The 18,058-nt window shown below is 45.6% G+C and overlaps 1 pseudogene; it reads right to left on the bottom strand.

The window, feature by feature from the left end:
* Positions 1 to 1,934: 1,934 nt before the first annotated feature.
* LOC140194828 (probable G-protein coupled receptor 139) lies at positions 1,935 to 4,029 on the bottom strand (annotated as a pseudogene).
* Between the last annotated feature and the right edge of the window lie 14,029 nt (positions 4,030 to 18,058).

The raw sequence follows: 18,058 nt of genomic DNA, 5'->3' as shown, positions 1-18,058 counted from the left end.
AGCCGCAAAAGATGGTAAAGTTCAACTCTGGATATAGAACTTCCACTAAGAAATTAGAAGCTGAGGGATTGGTGGGCTTAACAATTATGGGCTTTTGCCATGATTTTTGGCATAATGGGTGCAAATGGTTAACATATCATACTAATTTTAGTTAATGTATTACAGAATACGTTTATGGGAAAAGGTGGTAAAACAAGAAGGGAAGGAATTATATAGACACGACTTAGAATTGGCCATAATCTGCTTAATTATTCCTTATGTTGTGTTGGAAAACATCATTCTGGGTCGTGTAGATTTTGTCATTATGAAAAATTTGCACACATACTATTTCAGTGTGAAGCATATCAGATAGAAAGAAATCAAATTCACGATGCAATATAATTTTTAAGGTTAATAGTTTTAATTTTTAAAACTTCTTAGGTTATGGGAGTGATTTAAATATAATTCACAGCATTTTGTTCCTTTGAGTATAATCTCTTGGGCTTCTGGTTTTTTATTTTTTTTTATTTCAAAATATACTTCAATTATTTACAATAAACCATAATTTACCATTCATCAGTGAAGAAAATAAGCAGTGAAGGTTTCATTTACAAACTCCCAGTGCAATATAACAGTCCAGTTGGTGGCGGGAATGCGCCTTCAGGTTGGAGTGTCTACCGCCGTTTATTCAAATCCTGCCCTGTTTTTGTTCCGTTAACCGTCATTCAAAGGGAAGGCCGAGCCTAGTAGGATTGATATTCGATTTGCCAAGCAGGCCCGAAACGTCGACCGTAACTCTTCCTAGAGATGCTGCCTGGCCTGCTGCGTTCACCAGCAACTTTTATGTGTGTTGCTTGAAATTCCAACATCTGCAGATTTTCTCATGTTTGAGCTTTTAAATTCATTACTGCGAAGCTTCTTCTGGTGATGCCTACACTGAAGAAGTTTAAGTCTTCTCTTCGATAGGAGCTCAGTGAAACCATCTCTCACTGCTCCCTATCTGTAATTTCTTCGGCCCTTCGACATTTCGACCACATTTTCACTCAGACTCGCTATCACAGCCATATATCCTTTCTTGAAACGTGTCTCCGCCGCCAACTTACTCCAGTTGGCTTTAGGATTCGTTTTCGAGCCTCCCAATTTGGACGTTCTGAGACTCACAGGAACTCCCTCTGTCCCTCTGACTATACCCCTTACCCATCCTCTGGGTTTTCACCCCTCCCCCTTTTCCTTCTCCCTGGGGCTGCTGTCCCATGATCCTCTCATATCCCTTTTGCCAATCACCTGTCCGCTCTTGGCTCCATCCCTTCCCTTCCTGTCTTCTCCTAACATTTTGGATCTCCCCCTCCCCCTTTTCCTTCTCCCTGGGGCTCCTGTCCCATGATCCTCTCATATCCCTTTTGCTAATCACCTGTCCGCTCTTGGCTCCATCCCTCCCCTTCTTGTCTTCTCCTAACATTTTGGATCTCCCCCTCCCCCTCCCACTTTCAAATCTCTTACTTGCTCTTCTTTCAGTTAGTCCTGACGAAGGGTCTCGGCCTGAAACGTCAACCGTACCTCCGCCTAGAGATGCTGCCTGGCCTGCTGCGTTCACCAGTGTATTGCCTGAATAGTTCGACGAGGTCAGACAGAAGTTGATGGGAGTGACTGGGAAAAGATTGGCATATTCACAGACCAGTGGGTGGTCGGCATTCCGGTGTAGTTCTTTGACTGACATCTGATTGGGCCACAGGGATACAGGGTCGTCAGGACGATGGTTTGTTGCCAAAACCTAACCAGCCCCCTAAACACATTCACACACACACACACACACACACACACACACACACACACACACACACACACTACCTTAAAGTCATCGGTCGATGAGACAGCCCGCCCGGGAATTATAACCGAGGGTGAAGTTGATATGCTGGAACTCGGAATGGAGACATTTGGCCGCCTCTGGCTTGTGCTCAGGACGTGTATTTATTAATGAACTGAAACAACGAGGTGACCGGATATTTCACGGCACTGATCACGTGCTCCCTGAATTTCGACTGTGTAACCGCGTAAATAAAGGTGTTCGCGCAGCAGCTGAAACTCCTCAGCAAATACCCGACGGAGTGAAAGATCCATTCAGAATCATTGAAATCGAATCCTTTTCCTGAGACCTGATAATACACAACATTTATAACGTAAGTCATCCACAGGAGGATGAAGCTGCCGGAGAGGGTGAAGAGTAAAACCACAGACCTCCTCCTGCTCTCCATCTCCGGGTCACTGCGGTTCTCCCCCTTGCTCTGACCCCTCAGCCCCTTACGGACCCGACTGGCCACTAAAATGTGCCTGACTGTCAGAGCGTTGAGCAGCAGGATCCCAGCGAAAGGGAGGAACGGAGTTAAAACCGTATCGAGCCAGTCATATCCCACCCACCCGGGGTCAGTGAAAACATTGTCCCTCAATTTACAGAACCACGGTACATTATTCATCATCAACAGGGATTCCCATATGAAGTATCGGGGCATGTTTTTCAGAAAGAACAGAACGCAGGTTGTTGTTAGAACCACGGCCGCAGTTTTCCCGGTGCAATATTTTGTTTTCAGCTTCTGGCAGCAAATGGCGACAAACCGATCGAAGGTGAAAGTGACGGTGTACCAGACAGAACAGTCTGTGACTGTGAACATCAGTACATCAATAACACTGCACACTTGGGTGATGTCCAGAAAACTCCACGAGAAGTAAAGCATCTTGATTTGAGTCAAAATGACCTCGGTGAGAATGGTCAGTAGATCCCCAGTTGCCATGGCTACCAGGTAGCGAGTGGTGCAGGTAGAGAGGCCGCACTTTCCCCGGGACAGGATCACAATCGCCACTAAATTCACTGGAGAGAGAGTGAGTGTGTGAGTGAGAGAAGGAAGAGAACATTACCCTGAGCATATTCTCCGGAAGTAACACGGGATCGAGATTCAGCTAAAGATCAGTGACTAGAGTCTTTAAAAGGTGGAAATCAGACACGGGTTACAATGTCTCTGACCTGCCTTCTTCAATATGGAGAGAAGACGAGCTGAGGAATCGTCGGCGAGAAAAGCGAGCAGCATGAATAGCAATTATCTGTGGTCATGCCGATTCCAGTCGCTGATGGGGCCAGTTTCACTGATTTAAACGTGACTGAAAAGGCTTCTTGAAACTCTGTATCTGATGGGGCCGAGGATACAGAGGGGAGAAACACATACAAATTACTAGAGGACCTGGCAGGTAAGGCAGCATCTATGGAATTGAACAAGCTCTCGTTTCTAGCCGAGACCGTCTTCAGGACGAAGTGGTGCTTCAGTTTACGACGTGTCTCAGAGCGAAAGTAGCGACAAGTCAGTAACCAGGGACTGATTGGCTCCGTCAATGCATTAATTCTGGACACGGGTTCGGGTAATCAGACCCAGTTAAAGACCAACAAGCAGTGGAATCAGACTCTAAAGACCACACAGGGAGACGTGAAGCACGGGACCAATGCTCACCCTGATCAATAACTCAGTAAACGTGTGTTAACAACGTAAAACTCTCCCAGTCACCCTTGCCTGAGAGCTCCCTGCCCCATCATTGTGGCAAATTTGGACAGAGTCCCATCAAAAGGCGCCCAGTCTCACCTTCCTGGAGAGCAGCACTGGGACGGCCCTGGATATGGTGTCATTAAAAGCAAGAGCAACGTCCGAACCCCTTCCTTGTCACCATGAGTCAGAGAAGAGACAGAGTTTCAGTCTGGTCTGTCACTTACTCTGAAAAATCAGAAAGTTGAATTGACAGGATCGATATCACTGATGGATATTTGTGCAATGATCAGAAAGATGTCAGCGTGTAAAATGGTAATAAACAGATTCACAGCGGTTAAGACAGAAATACCAAACGTGAACTGCTCTGCTCACTCACCAGGAACTCCAATGACGGCAACGGACACGTACAATATTTTCTCCACAGTCCTGTACCTATCCCACATTGCAGGCATTTTCTCTGTGCAGTGATTGGTCCCCCTGTGCTACAGACTATCTCTCGGAATGAAATGTTGAGGCAGCACATGCCTGGGGTTTTTAATATCCTTTATCGACTCCAGAGGGACAGCTTTCAACAGATTTAAAAATAGAGAGTTGTAAATTATTTACGCACTAATTACGTCAGTCAAGTACAATCCCCACGGTAACAGATTGTAAGCAATTGCGTGAATTACTTTTAGAACATTTGTGAGACTTAAATTGTCCAAACAAAGGTGACTGAACCTTCAAGGGGACCCACCGATTAAATGTGCTTCCAATGTAAATATGCACTTCAAAGGAACCATTTGCCGACAAAGAATATTGGAGTAAATTAGGTCATTTACGGAGAGCTGCCGAGGCGGATTAGAAAGTTTAGTTGTGTGTGTGTGTATGTGTGTGTGTGTGTGTGTGTGTGTGTGTGTGTGTGTGTGTTTGCGAATGGGCGCGTGTGTTTTCTTTTATCTGTCTCTGTGACTATCTGTGTGTTACTGTGTCATGACCATCTAGCAGACAGCTGTCTTTTTACTTTTATCTGCAGGACGAGACTTACACAAACGCATTGGACATGGACTGTCTGCATTTGCCCTACCTGTATAACACTCATCACTCTGTATAACTCAATGAAATGCACCATCACTTTTCGAACCTCAAGGCCCAGCAAACGTACTGTAAAATTTTCTCTGCACTCATTCAAATTTATTTTGCTACTATTGCCATTTTCCATTTTTTCACGAGGAAGGAAGATTGTCTAACATCGAAATATTAATAACAAATATTAATATTAGCTCAGGATTGTTGGCATTCTTATGTCTAATCATATGTTAACATTTCCTGGAGACTTCCGACCTGAATTAATAAGTGCGTGTGGCCTCCGACGGTCGTGGTCGACAATGGGCACTGCGTCTCTGGCAGTCACTCGAGAGTGGCCTCTTCAGGGTGCAAGCCAGGATAGAGTTGATATGGAGATCCGTCTGTTGCCCATGCAGTGGAACCCCCTCTCCAGGCTGATGGCAGGTCGAAAGAAACGACGAAAGTCGATAGACATTTGGTGCCAGCGGCATCGCAGGAGTTGCCGTGCCGTTTGCTGGGTACAGCAGTCAACCGCCTTCGGAACTCCGACTCTGGGTGTTTCCTCGGGGTTTACTCTCAAAGCCTTTCCCGTGAGCGGGTATAGCCACAAGGCAGCGGAGGTTTGAAATTGGAGTTTTCCCTCTGGTAGCTGAGCTATCATCCGTGGTCAACGAGACCCATCTGCGCGGAGCAACTAGTTTTAAGGCGCCAGTGGCCCGCCTTCGGCCCTTCTCCTGTCAGTGAGAACAGCTCCACCGGACATAAGAACTCTGCCACACGTGAAGGCCAGGAGTTGGACTTGGTTGTCAGAGGCTGATTGAGACGCACGCCATGAGGAGCATTTGTTTAGCAGTGGGAGCTCGTCCGCACTACCACCCTTCGGCTATGACTACCTTTGGAGCAATTAATAATAGCCCTCTTCAATTCACACATAGATAACTCAACATCCCTGATACTATCATTGCTACACCTGACTTCCAACACTTCAGTGTTCTCACTGAGAACCTTATCCCTACATTTTAATATCTTCACTTAAATTATCTTCTTTATGAATAGCAGCAAATGACCCAGGCTGTAACTCACCCTTCACTGTTTGAGTAACAATCATTTTACCCTCATCAATCAACACTGAAATATCAGGATCATTACGAATCCCACCTCATATTTCCTTTAACCATTCCTCAAACATCTCTAAGTTTAATATCCCTTCCAAAATAATATCCAGTAAAGGCATTTCGCAATCTTCAACTCTTTCCTCACTACAGCCTGTAGCCTTTTTATTTTTGATAAGGTCACTGGGAGGCAGATACTTCCTAACTTGCCTAAACTCTTCATTTCTCTCCCTAATTGATTCCGTGCAGTCTTCAGTCGACCATGCTGCAGTCCTTCTCCCATGAATGCACTTTTAATTGCAATCACCTCCAATACAGTCGGATGAGTAATGTGACATTACATTTCATGGCAAAAATCGACATCAGACTCAACATTCAGCCTTGACCGACGTTCATCACATAAAACTTTAAACTGCTCCCAATTTGCTTCAACAAAAAAAAAATCACGTCATCAAAGTGGCCTCTTGTCCCTAATATAAATCTAAACAACAGTTATGAAGACAGGAAAATGTCACTCCCCAATATCTCATCACTCATAACGTCCAACATACTCACGACAGCCAATATGTTCAAAACTAAGGCTAATTCTCTAGCTGTATCAGAATTATTATGAATATTGAATTTCGTGGTGAGAACCAGGATTCCTGAATACATATGACATCGGGAGGATGTCACAACTCAGATATAATCATTTTAGGCTAAGGACCATTGGAAATCAGGCTTCACTCATATTAATCGCATAATGTCGACTGGGATACAGACAGAGCACGCATCAGAGCTTCATTTAAAGCTTCCCACATAGCATCAGTTATACCAAGATACTTTTCTGCAGGTTTCAAAATGCGAATGGACAAGGAAGTCGCGTAGGGAGAGATCCCTGCGGAAAGCAGAGAGCGGGTGGAAGGGAAAGATGTGCTTAATGGTGGGATCCCGTTGGAGGATGCTTTCCGCAGCGATTGCTCCCGACGCGACTCCCTTGTCCATTCGTCGTCCCCTCCATCCCTCCCCACTGATCTCCCTCCAGGCTTGTTAGACACAATCTGCCCTTCACAAAGCCATGCTGACTGTCCCTGATCTGACCATGATTTTCTAAATGTCCATTGATACTATATCTAAGAACCTTTTCCAACAGTTTTCCCACCACAGACGTAAGGGTCACTGGTCTATAATTACACGGACTATCCCTACTACCTTTTTTGAACAAGGAGACAACATTCGCCTCCCTCCAATCCTCCGGTACCATTCCCGTGGACAACGAGGACATAAATATCCTAGCCAGAGGCTCAGCAATCTCTTCCCTTGCCTCGTGGAGCAGCCTGGGGTATATTCCGTCCAGCCCTGGGGACTTATCCGTCCTAATGTATTTTAACAACTCCAACACCTCCTCTCCCTTAATATCAACATGCTCCAGAACATCAACCTCACTCATATTGTCCTCACCATCATCAAGTTCCCTCTCATTGGTGAATACCGAAGAGAAGTATTCATTGAGGACCTTGCTCACTTCCACAGCCTCCAGGCACAGCTTCCCACCTTTATCTCTAATCGGTCCTACCTTCACTCCTGTCATCCTTTTTTTCTTCACATAATTGAGGAATGAAGTTAGGTTGAGCTAATTATGCCTTTTCTCTTCATACCAACTGAAAACAGGTTTAGAAATGGAATGAAGCAGGCTTGAGTAGTTAGCAATAGACGTCTACGCAGAGCTGAAATGGCTATTGTAAGATGTCTAATTTAAAGGTGTGGAGGAACGTTTAGGGGTATGACAGACACCTTCCTTTTTTATATGGAGTGGTGAGTGAGTTGTAGTCACTGACAAGGTGTTGGTAGTGGCAGATATATTAATGACATTTGAGAAATTCTTACATAGGCACTTGGGAGGCGGAAAATGGATGGCTATGTAGGGGAAATCGTAGTCTGATTCGAGTAAGTCAAAGTGTAGATAAAACATCTTCGGCGAAGGCTCTGTACTGTTGCAATTTTCTCTGTTCTCTGTTCTATGTAAGGAATACGTCAGCGAGGTTGTATTTGAAGTGATACTGATACCTATACTTTATACTTTACTTTATTGTCGCCAAACAATTGATACTAGAGCATACAATCATCAGAGCGATATTTGATTCTGCGCCCCTCCCTGGAGTACAAATTATAGTAAATATTAAAAATTCAAATTATAAATCATAAATAGAAAATAGAAAAGGGAAAGTAAGGTAGTGCAAAGAAACCGAGAGGCAGGTCCGGAAATTTGGAGGGTACGGCCCAGATCCGGGTCAGGATCCGTTCAGCAGTCTTATCACAGTTGGAAAGAAGTTGTTCCCAAATCTGGCCGTACGAGTCTTCAAGCTCCTGAACTTTCTCCCGGAGGGAAGAGGGACGAAAAGTATGTTGGCTGGGTGGATCGTGTCCTTGATTATCCGGGCAACACTGCTCCGACAGCGTGCGGTGTAAAGTGAGTCCAAGGACGGAAGATTGGTTTGTGTGATGTACTGGGCAGAACGTGGAGTTTCACAACACTTCGGGTGAAGTGTCATCTTTAGATGAGAGGATGGAGAGGGTCCACGTCTGAAGAACACTTACCGTGAAGTATGATGTGTTTAATAATAAATAGTTTGTTGAGGGTGAATGCACTGGCAATCGAATACAAACTGTACCCAAGGGCGTCGGTTCAGTTGTGTGAGGAATATTTCGCAGGGAGAGCAATAGAAAGCAATCGACAAACCTCGCAATGACGGTGGGTCTCTTAACCAGGAGTCGATGATGCCCACAACTTCATATCTGCCACCTCTGAGTTCGCTACAAGATCGTTAAAGTATTTTGCAATCTACGCGCATTCAAATATATCACCTTTAGTTTCGTATTTGTCACCCTTTTCGGTTTTATCCTGCTGTTGTTCTGCAAATCATCGCACTGACGGCAATTTTGCCCTGTCATTTGCCCGTGCTTCCTCACAGTCTCACTACAGCCTGCCGCTGCCTGTGTCCCATCTGCCACATCCACTGCCTTAACACGGAGTTTCCGATTTCCCTGTCAAATCAGATTAATTCCTCCCTTCTAACAATGGAGGGAGGCAAGGTGCGAAAATTGTACGCTTGTCAGCCTGACTTCAGTGGTTGGGAAGATGTTGGATTCCATTGTTAATAGGGAACTTTCAGTGTACTTGGAATCACGTGACAAAACATGCCAAAGACAGCATGGTTTCCATAAGGGTAAGTTTCACCTGAAAACCCTGCAAGATTTTTTGAGGAAATCAGATGTAGGATGGACGGTGGATAGTCCATAATTGTTTTCTTGGATTTTCGGAAGACCCTTCACCAGGTGCTGCACTGACGCTGCTTTAAAGAGAAAAGATTCCCTGGCATTGCCGCAGCGCTCCCGACAGCACGCACACTCACGCAATACAGCAGGGCCTCTGATTCATTTATCATTTCGTTCGCAGACACAACGATCCACTTCCACTTACCCTTGCTTTCCAGCAACGAGCCCACTTCCTGCATTGCGTCTTTGCGGGAAACTATAGAGAAAATTACATTCCCGTCAGCACGAGCCCGGTTTGTCCGCCCCAAGGCCAAGTACGTTACAGGCACCATCAGCCCAGACAGAAAGCGCAAGATCGATCACCACATCGGGCAACGAAACAAGCAAGTTGTAAGAGAGAAGGAAATGAAATACGTGCTCAAAGAAAGCCATAATATCAATGAAGATTTCAAATGCTTTTCTGGATTCAGAATGGATAAGAGAGAGGCGAAAGCGGACCGCAGACTATTCCAAGTGATGCTGGAGAAATAGTAATGGGGAGAAGTAGTAGGTATAGTGTGTATGGATTTCAGCAAGGCATTTGGCAAGGCACTTCATGCAAGGCTTATTGAGATAGTAAGGAGGCATGGGGTCCAATGGGACATTGCTTTGTGGATCCAGACTGGCTTGCCCGCAGAAGGCAGAGAATGGTTGTACACGGGTTACATTCTGAATGGAGGTCGATCACCAGTGGTGTGTCTCAGGGATCTGTTCTGGGACCCCTACCCCTCGTAATATTTGTAAATGGACTGGATGAAGAAGTGGAGGGATGGGTTCGTAAATTTGCTAATGACACAAAGGTTGGGGTGTGGTGGAAAGTTTGGAGGGCTGTCAGATGTTAAAATGGAGCATTGATAGGATGCAAAACTGGGCTGAGAAGTGGCAGATGGAGATTAACCGAGACAGGTATGAGGTAGTTCATTCTGGTAGGTCAAATATAATGGCAGAGTATAGTATTAATGGTAAGACTCAATGCAGTGTGGAGGACCAGAGAGGTGTGTGGGTCTGAGTCAATAGGACACTCAAAGCTGCTGCGAAGGTTGACTGCCGTTCAGAAAACATACATAGAACATAGAACATAGAACATAGAACGTATAACAGTACAGCATAGCACAAGCCCTTCGTCGACAATGTTGTGCCGACCCTCAAACCCAGCCTCCTATTTAACCCCCCACCTTAAATTCCTCCATATACCTGTCTAGTAGTCTCATAGATTTCACTAGTGTATCTGCCTCCACCACTGACTCAGGCAGTGCATTCCACGCACCAAACACTCTCTGAGTAAAAAACCTTCCTCTAATATCCCCCTTGAACTTCACACCCCTTACCTTAAAGCCATCTCCTCTTGTATTGAGCAGTGGTGTCCTGGGGAAGAGGCGATGGCTATCCACTCTATCGACTCTTCTTATTATCTTGAACACCTCTATCATGTCTCATCTCATCCTCCTTCTCTCCAAAGAGTGAAGCCCTAGCTCCCTTAATCTCTGATCATAATGCATACTCTCTAAACCAGGCAGCATCCTGGTAAATCTCCTCTGTACCCTTTCCAATGCTTCCACATCCTTCCCATAGTGAGGCGACCAGAACTGGACACAGTACTCCAAGTGTGGCTTAACCAGAGTTTTATAGAGCTGCATCATTACATCGCGACACTTAAACTCTATCCCTCGACTTATGAAAGCTAACACCCCATAAGCTTTCTTAACTACTCTATCTACCTGTGAGGCAACTTTCAGGGATCTGTGCACATGTACCCCGAGATCCCTCTGCTCCTCCACACTACCAAGTATCCTGCCATTTACTTTGTACTCTGCCTTAGAGTTTGTCCCTCCAAAGTGTACCACCTCACACTTCTCCGGGTTGAACTCCATCTGCCACTTCTCAGCCCACTTCTGCATCCTATCAATATCTCTCTGCAATCTTCGACAATCCTCTACACTATCTACAACACCACCAAACCTTTGTGTCGTCTACAAACTTGCCAACTCACCCTTCTACCCCCACATCCAGGTAGTTAAGAAAAATCACGAAAAGTAGAGGTCCCAGAACAGATCCTTGTGAGACACCACTAGTCACAATCCTCCAATCTGAACATACTCCCTCCACCAGGACCCTCTGCTTTCTACAGGCAAGCCAATTCTGAATCCACCTATATAACCATATAACCATGTAACAATTACAGCACGGAAACAGGCCATCTGGGCCCTTCTAGTCCGTGTCGAACTCTTACCCTATCCTATTCCCACCGACCTGCACGCAGCCCATAACCTTCCATTCCTTTCCTGTTCATATATCTATCCAATTTAACTTTAAACGACAACATAGAACCTGCCTCAACCACTTCTGCTGGAAGCTCATACGACGCAGCTACCACTCTCCGAGTAAAGAAGTTCCCCCTCATGTAACCCCTAAACTTTTGTCCTCTAATTCTCAACCCATGCCCTCTTGTTTGAATCTTCCCCACTCTCAATGGAAAAAGTCTAACCACGTCAACTCTATCAATCCCCCTCATAATTTTAAACACCTCTATCAAGTCTCCCATCAACCTTCTACGCTCCACAGAATAAAGACCTAACTTGTTCAACCTTTCTCTGTAATTTAGGAGATGAAACGCAGGCAACATTTTAGTAAACCTCCTCTGTACTCTCTCAATTTAATTGACATCCTTCCGATAATTTTGTGACCAGAACTGTACACAATACTCCAGATTTGGCCTTACCAATGCCTTATACAAATTCAACATTACATCCCAACTCCTATACTCAATGCTCTGATTAATAAAGGCCAGCAAACCAAAAGCTTTCTTCACCACCCAATCCACATGAGATTCCATCTTCAGGGAACTATGCACCATTATTCCTAGATCCCTCTGTTCTAAATCATTCCTTAATGCCCTACCATTTACCATGTATGCCCTATTTTGATTAGTTCTACGAAAATGTAACACCTCACATTTTTAGCATTAAACTCCATCTGCCATCTTTCAGCCCACATTTCTAACTGTCCTAAATCTCTCTGCAAGTTTTGAAAACCTACCTCATCATCCACAACACCACCTATCTTAGTATCATCTGCATACTTACTAATCCAATTTACCACCCCATCATCCAGATCATTAATATATATGACAAACAACATTGGACCCAATACAGATCCCTGAGGCACACCACTGCACATCGTCCTCCAATCTGACACACAGTTATCCACTACTACTCTCTGGCATCTCCCATCCAGCCACTGCTGAATCCATTTTACTACTTCGATATTAATGACTAACAATTGAACCTTCCTAACTAACCTTCCATGTGAAACCTTGTCAAAGGCCTTACTGAAGTCCATATAAACAACATCTACCGTTTTACCCTCGCCAACTTTCTTAGTACCCTCATCAAAAAATTCAGTAAGATTTGTCAAACATGACCTTCCACGCACAAATCCATGTTGACTGTTCCTAATCAGACCCTGTCTATTCAGATAATTATATATACCATCTGTAAGAATACTTTCCATTAATTTACCCACCACTGACGTCAATCTCACAGGCCGATATTTGCCAGGTTTACTCTTAGAACCCTTTTTAAACAATGGAGCCACATGAGCAATACGCCAATCCTCCGGCACCATCCCCGTTTCTAATGACATTTGAAATATTTCTGTCAGAGCCCCTGTTATTTCTACACTAACTTCCTTCAAAGTCCTATGTAATATCTGGACAAACTTCCCTGTATCCCATGCCTTCTGACTTTCTGGATAAGCCTACGTGTGCAACCTTGTCAAAAGTCTTACTAAAATCCATATAGATCACATCCACTGCACTACCCTCATCTATATGCCTGGTCACCTCCTCAAAGAACTCTATCAGGCCTGTTAGACACGATCTGCCCTTCACAAAGCCATGCTGACTGTCCCTGATCAGCCCATGATTTTCTAAATGCCCATAGATCCTATCTCTAAGAATCTTTTCCAACTGCTTTCCCACCACAGACGTAAGGCTCACTGGTCTATAACTACCCGGACTATCCTTACTACCTTTTTTGAACAAGGGGACAATATTCGCCTCCCTCCAATCCTCCGGTACAATTCCCGTGGACGGCGAGGACGTAAAGATCCTAGCCAGAGGCTCGGCAATCTCTTCCCTCACCTTGTGGAGCAGCCTGGGGAATATTCCTTTGGACCCCGGGGACTTATCCGTCCTAATGTATTTTAACAACTCCAACACCTCCTCTCCCTTAACATCAACATGCTCCAGAACATCAACTTCACACATATCGTCCTCACCATCATCAAGTTCTCTCTCATTGGTGAATACCGAAGAGAAGTATTCATTGAGGACCTCGCTCACTTCCACAGCCTCCAGGCACATATTCCCACCTTTACCTTTAATCTGTCCTACCTTCACTCCTGTGATCCTTTTTTTCTTCAAATAATTGAAGAATACCTTGGGGTTTTCCTTTACCCTACTCGCCAAGGCCTTCTCATGCCCCCTTCTTGCTCTTCTCAGCCCCTTCTTAAGCTCCTTTCTTGCTTCCCTATATTCCTCAATAGACCCATCTGATCCTTGCTTCCTAAACCTCATGGATGCTGCCTTCTTCCACCTGACTAGATTTTCCACCTCACTTGTCACCCATGGTTCCTTCACCCTGCCATTCTTTATCTTCCTCACCGGGACAAATTTATCCCTAACATCCTGCAGGAGATCCCTAAACATCGACCACATGTCCATAGTACATTTCCCTGCAAAAACATCATCCTAATTCACACCTGCATGTTCTAACCTTATAGCCTCATAATTTGCCCTTCCCCAGTTTAAAATTTTCCTGTCCTCTCTGATTCTATCCTTTTCCATGATAATACTAAAGGTCAGGGAGCGGTGGTCACTGTCCCCCAGATACTCACCCACTGAGAGATCTGTGACCTGACCCGGTTCATTACCTAGTACTAGATCTAGTATGGCATTCTCCCTAGTCGGCCTGTCCACATACTGTGACAGGAATCCGTCCTGGACACACTTAACAAACTCTGCCCCATCTAAACTCTTAGAACTAATCAGGTGCCAATCAATGTTAGGGAAGTTAAAGTCACCCATGATAACAACTCAGTTATTTTTCCACCTTTCCAAAATCTGCCTCCCAATCTGCTCCTCTGTATCTCTGCTGCTCCCAGGGGGCCTATAGAATACCCCCAGTAGAGTAACTGCTCCCTTCCTGTTCCTGACATCCACCCATACTGACTCAAAAGAGGATCCTGCTACATTACCTACCCTTTCTGTAGCTGTAGTAGTATCCCTGACCAGTAATGCCACCCCTTCTCCCCCTTTCACCCCTCTCTATCCTTTTAAAGCACTGAAATCCCGGAATATTGAGAATCCATTCCATACGGCGCATTGGCCTTCATCAATCGTGAAATTGAGTTTAGGAGCCGAGAGGTAATGTTGCAGCTATATAGGACGCTGGTCAGACCCCACTTGGAGTACTGTGCTCAGTTTTAGCCGCCTCACTGCAGGAAGAACCTGGAAACCATAGGAAGGATGCAGAGGAGATTTGCAAGGATGTTGCCTGGATTGGGGAGCATGCCTTATGAGAATAGGTTGAGAGAATTCGGCCTTTTCTCCTTGGAGCGACGGAGGACGAGAGGTGAACTGATAGAGGTAACAACATAATGAGAGGCATTGATCATGTGGATAGTCAGAAGCTTTTTTCCCAGGGCTGGAATAGCTAGCACGAGAGCACATAGTTTTAAGGTGCTCGGAAGTAGGTACAGAGGGGATGTCAGGGGTAAGATCTTTACGCAGGGAGTGTTGAGTGCGTGGAATGGGCTGCCGGCGACGGTGGTGATGCAGATACAATAGGGTCTTTTAAGAGACTCCTGGACAGGTACACGGAGCTCAGAGAAACAGAGAGCTATGGGTAACCCTAGGTAATTTCCAAGTTAGGACATGTTCGGCACAGCTTTGTGGGCCGAAGCGCCTATATTGTGTTATGGGATGTTATGTTTCTATGTATCTAAGCTACATGACGTAGGAAGTAAGTAAGATCGCCGTATCAGTCTTCAAACGTGAAGAATCCAGGACATTGCCCGACATTCAAGAAATTCAGTGGGCACAGGTGAGGGCCTATGTCAGTAAATAAGAAGACGTTGTTGGGGATGCCGAATTTCCCCAACGGGAATAAATCACCTGGAGCTGCGGGGCTACTCTCCAGAGTTCTGAAGGAGGAGAAGAATAGTATGAGCTTTTCAGAAACACTGGAGTCATGGAGACCCTGAAGGGATTGGAAATTGGTAAATGTTATCCCTTGCCTAAAAAGCGGGGGAACTAATGAGCATTTAACGTGACTGAGGTGATTGATAACATTATCGAGTCATTATTCAGGATAAAATTCTGGTGTCAGTAATGATGGACGAGCACAGGTCGGAACCCAGTGCACCGTTAACATACATTGTCCATTAGAACCTACGGCAGCCGTTCACAACTGTCCTTCCCGTTGTTGGAACAGCCTGAAGAGAATGAATGTCTTCTCTCTGTCACCTCTTCGTCACTCAGAGGAACGACATTTACTGCAGCCCATTTGGTTCTTTTGTCGCCCGGCTCACAGTCACAGTGATGTACGACTGTTTACCCTGCCGCCGTCTCACCAAGGTGATCTGACACCCCGTTCGGGATAGCGGAGAGAATAATGAACTCGGGACTCCGTATCCTCCAGTTACCTGTCACTGTTGCACCCCATCTCACTCAGACCTAATTCCTGAACCTTCCTAGAGGTGTTGAGAGTCACCAGCGGGACGCCAGCCCGCCCTCCGTCTGCGCACGCTGCAGCTTGTAGGACTTAACGTCAATTTCAACACTTCCAACAAACTCCTTTCTTCTATTTCTGTCAGCATCGGACAGAGTCTCGGTAGAGTTCCCAGAACACATCTTCTTTCTCCCTACACGCCCTGCTGGACGAGCTGGTTATTCACAACGCCGTCCATCTGCTGTCGGGACTTTGCCACATTCTGAACTGCATTTCTTATCTTTCCTGCGACTCCGGTATTTCTGCAACAGTCTCCCCGTATACCTGCCCTCGGTCAGCCATCAAGCGGATCCTTCTTCTGCAGGACTGCCCTTTTATCCCATCACCCCGTCCGGTCTAAGACACAGCGTCCCACTTCACTTACTGGCTGTAGGAACGATTAATCAGCTCAGTTAGGAATGGGATTAGACTGAAGAACGTGAATGAAATAAAGAATCAGAGGGCCTGTGTGGAAGGAGCGATGCTGAGCGGCAAGGGAAGTGTCACCAATAGAGGGCAGAGAGTTGGAAAACAGACATGGATCGGATCTCCGGTGAGTTATTAAACAGGGCGAAAGGCTGAGCACATGAACTGGGCTGAAGATTTGGTTTTGGATGATCAAGTGAGATCTCTGCAGAGCACTTTGTGCGATTCAGGCTGACAACAGAAGACCAGGACGAACAGGATTTAAACGTAAAAGGATAAGCGAGAGCTTAGAATGTATCAATTGCAAATGATGCTGGAGAGGTTGGAATGAGGACCAGCGAATTGGCGAATGAGTGCGTGCATCTAACCCTAACCTAATGTGAAGGACAACTTGGCAAAAATTCAAGCCGAGTGTGCCGGTCAGACGACCAAGTAGCCTCCATTCAGGAAAACGGCTGGCAGAGAAGGCCCTCCGTCCCATTTTCACTGATCGCACAAAAGAACCAACTTCACCCCTAGGCGTGTCACCTACCCCATGCAAAGAGTCACGAAGAAGATGTAACACACATCAAAGTTGCTGGTGAACGCAGCAGGCCAGGCAGCATCTCTAGGAAGAGGTACAGTCGACATTTCAGCCGAGACCCTTCGTCAGGACTAACTGAAGGAAGAGTTAGTAAGAGATTTGAAAGTCGGAGGGGGAGGGGGAGATGCAAAATGATAGGAGAAGACAGGAGGGGGAGGGATGGAGCCAAAAGCTGGACAGGTGATTGGCAAAAGGGATATGAGAGGATCGTGGGACAGGTAGTCCGAGAAGAAAGACAAGGGGGAGGGGGGGAACCAGAGGATGGGCAAGGGGTATAGTCAGAGGGACAGAGGCAGAAAAAGGAGAGTGAGAGAAGGAATGTGTGTATAAAAATAAATAACGGATGGGGTACGAGGGGGAGGTGGGGCATTAGCGGAAGTTAGAGAAGTCGATGCCATCAGGTTGGAGGATACACAGACGGAATATAAAGTGTTGTTCCTCCAACCTGCGTGTGGCTTCATCTTTACAGTAGAGGAGGCCGTGGATAGACATGTCAGAATGGGAATGGGATGTGGAATTAAAATGTGTGGCCACTGGGTGATCCTGCTTTCTCTGACGGACAGAGCGTCGGGTCTCGCCAATATATACAAGGCCACATAGAACCATAGAACCATAGAAACTACAGCACAGAAACAGGCCCTTTGACCCTTCATGGCTGTGCCGAACTATTTTCTGCCTCGTCCCACTGACCTGCACACGGACCATATCCCTCCATACACATTCCATCCATGTACCTGTCCAATTTATTCTTAAATGTTAAAAAAGAACCCACATTTACCACCTCGTCTGGCAGCTCATTCCATACTCCCACCACTCTCTGTGTGAAGAAGTCCCCCCTAATGTTCCCTTTAAACTTTTCTCCCCTCACCCTTAACCCATGTCCTCTGGGGTTTTTCTCCCCTTGCCTCAGTGGAAAAAGCCTGCTTGCATTCACTCTATCTATACCCATCATAATTTTATACACCTCTATCAAATCTCCCCTCATTCTTCTACGCTCCAGGGAATAAAGTCCTAACCTATTCAACCTTTCTCTGTAACTGAGTTTGTCAAGTCCCGGCAACATCCTTGTAAACCTTCTCTGCACTCTTTCAACCTTATTTATATCCTTCCTGTAATTTGGTGACCAAAACTGAACACAATACTCCAGATTCGGCCTCACCAATGCCTTATACAACCTCATCATAACATTCCAGCTCTTATACTCAATACTTCGATTAATAAAGGCCAATGTACCAAAAGCTCTCTTTACGACCATATCTACCTGTGACAACACTTTTAGGGAATTTTGTATCTGTATTCCCAGATCCCTCTGTTCCACTG

This window comes from Mobula birostris, chromosome 3 (genome assembly GCF_030028105.1).
Source record: "Mobula birostris isolate sMobBir1 chromosome 3, sMobBir1.hap1, whole genome shotgun sequence".
Lineage (NCBI taxonomy): Eukaryota > Metazoa > Chordata > Chondrichthyes > Myliobatiformes > Myliobatidae > Mobula > Mobula birostris.
Note: the sequence above shows the minus strand (reverse complement) of the source record. Positions and strands in the feature narration are given on the sequence as shown.